Source organism: Triticum aestivum, chromosome 6D, assembly GCF_018294505.1.
Source record: "Triticum aestivum cultivar Chinese Spring chromosome 6D, IWGSC CS RefSeq v2.1, whole genome shotgun sequence".
Lineage (NCBI taxonomy): Eukaryota > Viridiplantae > Streptophyta > Magnoliopsida > Poales > Poaceae > Triticum > Triticum aestivum.
The window spans coordinates 241,118,497-241,127,051 of record NC_057811.1 but is presented as its reverse complement, the minus strand read 5'-3'; positions in this window follow the sequence as shown (position 1 = coordinate 241,127,051).

Genomic DNA, 8,555 nt, shown 5'->3' with positions numbered 1-8,555 from the left:
TCCGGGTTAGTTCCATTCAAATCATGCAAGTTAGAGTCCAAAACAAGGGCAAAAGTGTTTGGAAAAGTAGATACAACGGAGACGTATCAACTCCCCCAAGCTTAAACCTTTGCTTGTCCTCAAGCAATTCAGTTGATAAACTGAAAGTGATAAAGAAAAACTTTTACAAACTTTGTTTGCTCTTGTTGTTGTAAATATATAAAGCCATCATTCAAGTTTTCAGCAAAGATTATAACTAACCATATTCACAATAACACTTAGGTCTCATGTTTACTCATGTCAATGGCATAATCAACTAGCGAGCAATAATAATAAATCTCGGATGACAACACTTTCTCAAAACAATCATGATATGATGTAACAAGATGGTATCTCGCTAGCCCTTTCAGAGACCGCAAAACATAAATGCATAGCACCTTTAAAGATCAAGGACTGACTAGACATTGTAATTCATGGTAAAAGAGATCTAGTCATAGTCATACCCAATATAAATTAATAGTAATGGATGCAAATGACAATAGTGCTCTCCAGCTGGTGCTTTTTAATAAGAGGGTGATGACTCAACATAAAAGTAAATAGATAGGCCCTTCGCAGAGGGAAGCAGGGATTTGTAGAGGTGCCAGAGCTCAGTTTTAAAGCAGAGATAAATAATATTTTGAGTGGCATACTTTCATTGTCAACATAACAACCAAGAGATGGCGATATCTTCCATGCTACACACATTATAGGCGGTTCCCAAACAGAATGGTAAAGTTTATACTCCCCCTCCACCAACAAGCATCAATCCACGGCTTGCTCGAAACAACGAGTGCCTCCAACTAACAACAGTCCCAGGGGGAGTTTTGTTTGCAATTATTTTGATTTAGTTTGCATAAAGCATGGGACTGGGCATCCCAGTGACCAGCCATGTTCTCGTGAGTGAGGAGCGGAGTCCACTCCTCTTGAGAATAACCCGCCCAGCATGGAAGATACGGACAACCCTAGTTGATACATGAGCTATTCAAGCATACAAAACAGAATTTCATTTGAAGGTTTAGAGTTTGGCACATACAAATTTACTTGGAACGGCAGGTAGATACTGCATATAGGAAGGTATGGTGGACTCATATGGAATAACTTTGGGGTTTTAAGGGATTGGATGCACAAGCAGTATTCCCGCTTAGTACAAGTGAAGGCTAGAAAAAGACTGGGAAGCGTCCAACTAGAGAGCGACAACAGTCATGAACATGCATTAAAATTAATAAACATTGAGTACAAGCATGAGTAGGATATAATCCACCATGAACATAAATATCGTGAAGGCTATGTTGATTTGTTTCAACTACATGTGTGAACATGTGCCAAGTCAAGTCACTTAAATCATTCCAAGGAGGATACCACATCACAACCATTTTAATAGCATGTGGGCACGCAAGGTAAACCATTATAACTCATAGCTAATCAAGCATGGCACAAGCAACTATAATCTCTAATTGTCATTGCAAACATGTTTATTCATAATAGGCCGAATCAGGAACGATGAACTAATCATATTTAAAAAAACAAGAGAGGTCGAGTTCATACCAGCTTTTCTCATCTCAGTCAGTCCATCATATATCGTCATAATTGCCTTTCACTTGCACGACCGAACGATGTGAATAATAATAAGAGTGCACGTGCATTGGACTAAGCTGGAATATGCAAGAATTCAATAAACAGGAGAAGACAAGGCAATATGGGCTCTTGGTTAAATCAACAATAAGGCATATAAGAGCCACTTCAACAATTTAATTATGGTCTTCTCCTATCGACCCCCAAAGAAAAGAAAAGAAATAAAACTATTTACACGGGAAAGCTCCCAACAAGCAAAAGAAGAACGGGAAATATTTTTTGGGTTTTCTTTTTAATTCTTACTACTACAGGAAGAAAAGTAAACTAGCTTAAAGCTACTACTAATTTTTTTGTTTTTCTTAAAGTTTATCAAACACACAAGAAGAAAGCATAAAAAAGAAAATAAACTAGCATGGATATTACAGTGAAAAAGTATGAGCACCGACATCTAGCAAAGAGTGTGTGAACATAAATGTAATGTCGGTGGGAAATACGTACTCCCCCAAGCTTAGGCTTTTGGACTAAGTTGGTTTATTGCGACGGAAGGCCTGTCGGATATCCATAGTTGTAGCTGGGGTCGTACTGAGATGCGGCGGCTATTGCCTCCTGAGCTGCAGCGTGGCGGCGAGCTGCCTCCGCCCTCCTCTCGTACTCATCTGCCTCCTGTCTGGTAATAAAATGTCTTCCTTTTGCCTGATAATCAAAGAAGGCAGGAGCAGGGAGAGTAATACGGACAGCACGACGTCTGTCAAAGATTAAGCGATACTGGAGAGGCGATTCATTCCTCTCGACAAACTGGTGGTGAACCATAGCATTAACGTCTAGGTAAGTAGGAGGCAATTCAATATCATCATTACGTATGGTTACACCAAGAAAATCAGCTAAGCGGGTTGCATAAATTCCTCCAGAGAAATCTCCATTAAATCTATTATGATGCAACCTACGTGCAACAATAGCTCCCAAATTATAAGATTTATCTCCTAACACAGCACTCCTAAGAATACTGAGATCAGGGACACACATGTGACATGCTTCATCCTTACCATTAATGCACCTACCTATGAAGAGAGCAAAATAATGTATAGCAGGAAAATGAATACTCCCTATGGTAGCTTGTGTTATGTCTCTAGATTCCCCCACAGTTATACTGGCAAGAAACTCTCTAAATTCAGATTTGCGAGGTTCAAGAGGACTACCCCATTGTGGAAGTTTGCAAGCAGTAGTAAAATCCTCTAAGTCCATGGTATACGAATTTTCATAAATATCAAACAGGACAGTTTGAGAATTACGTGAAGATGAATATTCAAACCTCCTCACAAAGGAACTAGTGAGATAGTGGTACTGGGGGCACTTTTCTACCTCGAAGCTCACAAGATCAGCGTTACGCAAATATGCGTTAAATTCTTCCTTGATTTCTGCTCGATCCATAAAGTCTTCTGAAGGCCATTCACAAGGCCGCACTGGAGCGTCCCTTGGTGGCTCATCGTCAGCATCAGACATTGCAAGCCTAGGTCCTTGCTTCCTCGAAGAACCACCTTGGTACATTTTCCTAAGCATATTTCTTCCTCTGAAAAATTTCTGAAATTTTTAGTAACTTCAAATAAAAGTGAACGAAGCTCAACAAAATTGATAGCAACTACTCCTACAAGTGCCTAGAGCCTATATCATGCATTAGAACTACTTAGAACCATATAAATTTGACATGCAAGCTCAAGAACATGGTCACCTAGGCTGCACAAATTTGCAATGAATAAAGCACTAGAACAAAAACTAATTGGACCAATGGAGGAGTCACATACCAAGGAACAATCCCCCCAAGCAGTTTTGTGAGAGGTGCTTTGAGCAAGGAGATCGAAAATCGCAGCAAAATGAGCTAGAACTCGTGCTTGAGCTGGATGGTGATTTTTTTGGGAGGATGAAGAATTGTGTGGTGGCTGGCATAAGTGGAGGGGAGCCACCATGGGCCCACGAGGCAGGGGGCGTGCCCAGGGGGGTGGGCGCGCCCTGGACCCTCGTGGCCTGGTGCTTGCTCCCCCTGATGTGTTCTCAGTGCCAGATATTCTCAAATATTCCAGAAAAAATCATATTAAATTGGCAGGGCATTTGGAGAACTTTTATTTTTGGGGTATTTTTATATTGCACGGATAATTCAGAAAACAGACAGAAAAATACTATTTTTACTTTATTCCAACTAAATAACAGAAAGTAAAGAGGGGGTACAGAAGGTTGTGATTTCTAGTTTCATCCATCTCATGCTCATCAAAAGGAATCCACTAACAAGGTTGATCAAGTCTTGTTAACAAACTCATTTCGAATAACATGGAACCAGAGAAATTTCGAATAACACTATGTTACCTCAACGGGGATATGCACATCCCCAATAATAAGAATATCATATTTCTTCTTGACAGTGGGAAGAGGGAATTCAAAACCTCCAAAAATAATCGATGGAATTTTTCCAATAGAATTGATACTATGGACTTGAGGTTGTTTCCTCGGAAAGTGTACCGTGTGCTCATTACCGTTAACATGAAAAGTGACATTGCCTTTGTTGCAATCAATAACAGCCCCTGCAGTATTCAAAAAAGGTCTTCCAAGAATAATAGACATACTATCGTCCTCGGGAATATCAAGAATTACAAAGTCCATTAAAATAGTAACGTTCGCAACAACTACAGGAACATCCTCACAAATACCGACAGGTATAGCAGTTGATTTATCAGCCATTTGCAAAAATATTTCAGTAGGTGTCAACTTATTCAAGTCAAGTCTACGACATAAGGAAAGAGGCATAACACTAACACCGGCTCAAGATCACATAAAGCAGTTTTAACATAGTTTCTTTTAATGGAGCATGGTATAGTAGGTACTCCTGGATCTCCAAGTTTCTTTGGTATTCCACCTTTAAACGTATAATTAGCAAGCATGGTGGAAATTTCAGCTTCCGGTATCTTTCTTTTATTAGTAACAATTTCTTTCATATACTTAGCATAAGGATTCATTTTGAGCATATCAGTTAATCGCATACGCAAAAAGATAGGTCTAATCATTTCAGCAAAGCGCTCAAAATCCTCATCATCCTTTTTCTTGGATGGTTTGGGAGGAAAAGGCATGGGTTTCTGAACCCATGGTTCTCTTTCTTTACCATGTTTCCTAGCAACAAAGTCTCTTTTATCATAACGTTGATTCTTTGATTGTGGGTTATCAAGATCAACATCAGGTTCAATTTCTACATCATTGTCATTACTAGGTTGAGCATCATCATGAACATCATCATTAACATTTTCACTAGGTTCATGTTCATTACCAGATTGTGTTTCAGCATCAGGAATAGAAATATCATTTGGATTCTCAGGTGGTTCAGCAACAGGTTCACTAGAAGCATGCAAAGTCCTATCATTTTTGTTTTTCTTCTTTTTAGAAGGACTAGGTCACTACTAGGAAAAGGCCTACTAGTGGCGCACCAGTTTTGCCTACTAATGGCGCACTACTGGTGCGCCACTAGTACCACGCCACTAGTATTAAATACTAATGGCGCACAAATTTGCAATGAATAAAGCACTAGAACAAAAACTAATTGGACCAATGGAGGAGTCACATACCAAGGAACAATCCCCCCAAGCAGTTTTGTGAGAGGTGCTTTGAGCAAGGAGATCGAAAATCGCAGCAAAATGAGCTAGAACTCGTGCTTGAGCTGGATGGTGATTTTTTTGGGAGGATGAAGAATTGTGTGGTGGCTGGCATAAGTGGAGGGGAGCCACCATGGGCCCACGAGGCAGGGGGCGTGCCCAGGGGGGTGGGCGCGCCCTGGACCCTCGTGGCCTGGTGCTTGCTCCCCCTGATGTGTTCTCAGTGCCAGATATTCTCAAATATTCCAGAAAAAATCATATTAAATTGGCAGGGCATTTGGAGAACTTTTATTTTTGGGGTATTTTTATATTGCACGGATAATTCAGAAAACAGACAGAAAAATACTATTTTTACTTTATTCCAACTAAATAACAGAAAGTAAAGAGGGGGTACAGAAGGTTGTGATTTCTAGTTTCATCCATCTCATGCTCATCAAAAGGAATCCACTAACAAGGTTGATCAAGTCTTGTTAACAAACTCATTTCGAATAACATGTAACCAGAGAAATTTCGAATAACACTATGTTACCTCAACGGGGATATGCACATCCCCAATAATAAGAATATCATATTTCTTCTTGACAGTGGGAAGAGGGAATTCAAAACCTCCAAAAATAATCGATGGAATTTTTCCAATAGAATTGATACTATGGACTTGAGGTTGTTTCCTCGGAAAGTGTACCGTGTGCTCATTACCGTTAACATGAAAAGTGACATTGCCTTTGTTGCAATCAATAACAGCCCCTGCAGTATTCAAAAAAGGTCTTCCAAGAATAATAGACATACTATCGTCCTCGGGAATATCAAGAATTACAAAGTCCGTTAAAATAGTAACGTTCGCAACAACTACAGGCACATCCTCACAAATACCGACAGGTATAGCAGTTGATTTATCAGCCATTTGCAAAGATATTTCAGTAGGTGTCAACTTATTCAAGTCAAGTCTACGACATAAGGAAAGAGGCATAACACTAACACCGGCTCAAGATCACATAAAGCAGTTTTAACATAGTTTCTTTTAATGGAGCATGGTATAGTAGGTACTCCTGGATCTCCAAGTTTCTTTGGTATTCCACCTTTAAACGTATAATTAGCAAGCATGGTGGAAATTTCAGCTTCCGGTATCTTTCTTTTATTAGTAACAATTTCTTTCATATACTTAGCATAAGGATTCATTTTGAGCATATCAGTTAATCGCATACGCAAAAAGATAGGTCTAATCATTTCAGCAAAGCGCTCAAAATCCTCATCATCCTTTTTCTTGGATGGTTTGGGAGGAAAAGGCATGGGTTTCTGAACCCATGGTTCTCTTTCTTTACCATGTTTCCTAGCAACAAAGTCTCTTTTATCATAACGTTGATTCTTTGATTGTGGGTTATCAAGATCAACATCAGGTTCAATTTCTACATCATTGTCATTACTAGGTTGAGCATCATCATGAACATCATCATTAACATTTTCACTAGGTTCATGTTCATTACCAGATTGTGTTTCAGCATCAGGAATAGAAATATCATTTGGATTCTCAGGTGGTTCAGCAACAGGTTCACTAGAAGCATGCAAAGTCCTATCATTTTTGTTTTTCTTCTTTTTAGAAGGACTAGGTCACTACTAGGAAAAGGCCTACTAGTGGCGCACCAGTTTTGCCTACTAATGGCGCACTACTGGTGCGCCACTAGTACCACGCCACTAGTATTAAATACTAATGGCGCACCACTGGTGCGCCATTAGTATATCAGATACTAATGGCGCATCACGCCGTGCGCCATTAGTATATCATTCGGTGCTCCACTGGTATTCCCTCCAGGTGCGCCACTAATAACCTTATAGGTGCGCCACTAGTAATAAAGGAAGGTGCGCCACTAATAAGGGCTTAAATGCGCCACTAGTAATGTATTTGGAAAACAAAAAAAATCTAAATTTACAGAAAACAACATATAAGGAAAAATATTTAAAAACAAAAAATGAAATAGAATCATAATTTTTATTATAGTAAGAATATTACAATGTCTTTACAAGTTTCCAATAAAAGGAAAATTGCAAGGAAATAAAAGAAAATCCTAAAACTAATCTTCTAGTAATCTTTTCTTCTTTTTCTTCACTTTATCCCTGCAAAATGTAACAAAATAAACAGAAAGACAAACAAACTATTTATAACATGTCAATACTGTCATTTTTTATGCAGAACTAGATATGAGCATATATTTCCAGAATTACATGGTAAGTAGTGCAGCATCTGTTGTTAAGTAATGATGAGAACCTCAGGACACCATCATTGGCATGGCAAGATTAAGGAGCACCTGTTCTTATCAGTGAGAGTAGGAGAGAAAGAAAGAAAGTGAAGAGACCAGTGTAGCATCTGTCCAAATCAGATTTAAGAGAGAGGGAATTGGCAAGGAAAGATATAGTCCATAACCTGCAAGAAGAAATAGGCCATTGATAGCACATTTACTAAACATCTGCTGTAAGCAGAACACATACACCCACTTACACATGGGTACTATTCTGTATATAGGTACACAAGCACAACACATGCACCTGGTATAGATAGGAGTATAAGCATGCATCTAAATCATGTGAAACATATGAAATAGCTAATGCAAAGAAAGAATTATCACTACATGCAACCATCAGGACTATGTCCTGTACAATATACAACTAAACCACCAGTAGATGATGTACTAAACCATACAAGAAATACCAATACATGGTATTTAGATAAAGACTAGTATATATCAAACACAATACCAGCTTGAAAGAGAAACTATAATTTTATACCACTACGGGAGCAAGTCATGAACTACAGAGTAATTGCAGTAAAGAGATGAATCAATATATGTTGATCAATAAGAGAGTTACAGCTATATACAAATGAAGGACTATATCCTTTATAAGATAACAAAGAAACATTAGCACTTATACATATGAACAAATAGAACCAGCAGCCAACTAATAAAGAAAGTAGCATGTGCTATATGACAGGAACAATAACATCTATAAGACCAAGATAATTGCAATGATAACAGTAGGGTCATGCCATCATTCGATCCAATCATTGCAGAACTAGTTGAGCGACAAATCAAATATAACAGTAGTTCCATTGGTTCAGCCAACAAGTTAACAAAAGTTTACTTCCTACTAATTTTGCAACTCGTGATAATAAAGAAAGCAGAGCTCGACATCACAGCAACAAAAGTGGTAGACTGGGAGCCTGGAACCATGCACGTCAAATTGCAGAGCAGAAAAATAGCAGTACTACCTGGAGCAATAAGAAACTCAACAGACTGGGGCAACATTTGGAAGGAGACAAGCAAGTACTACAACAGCTAGCTAGGC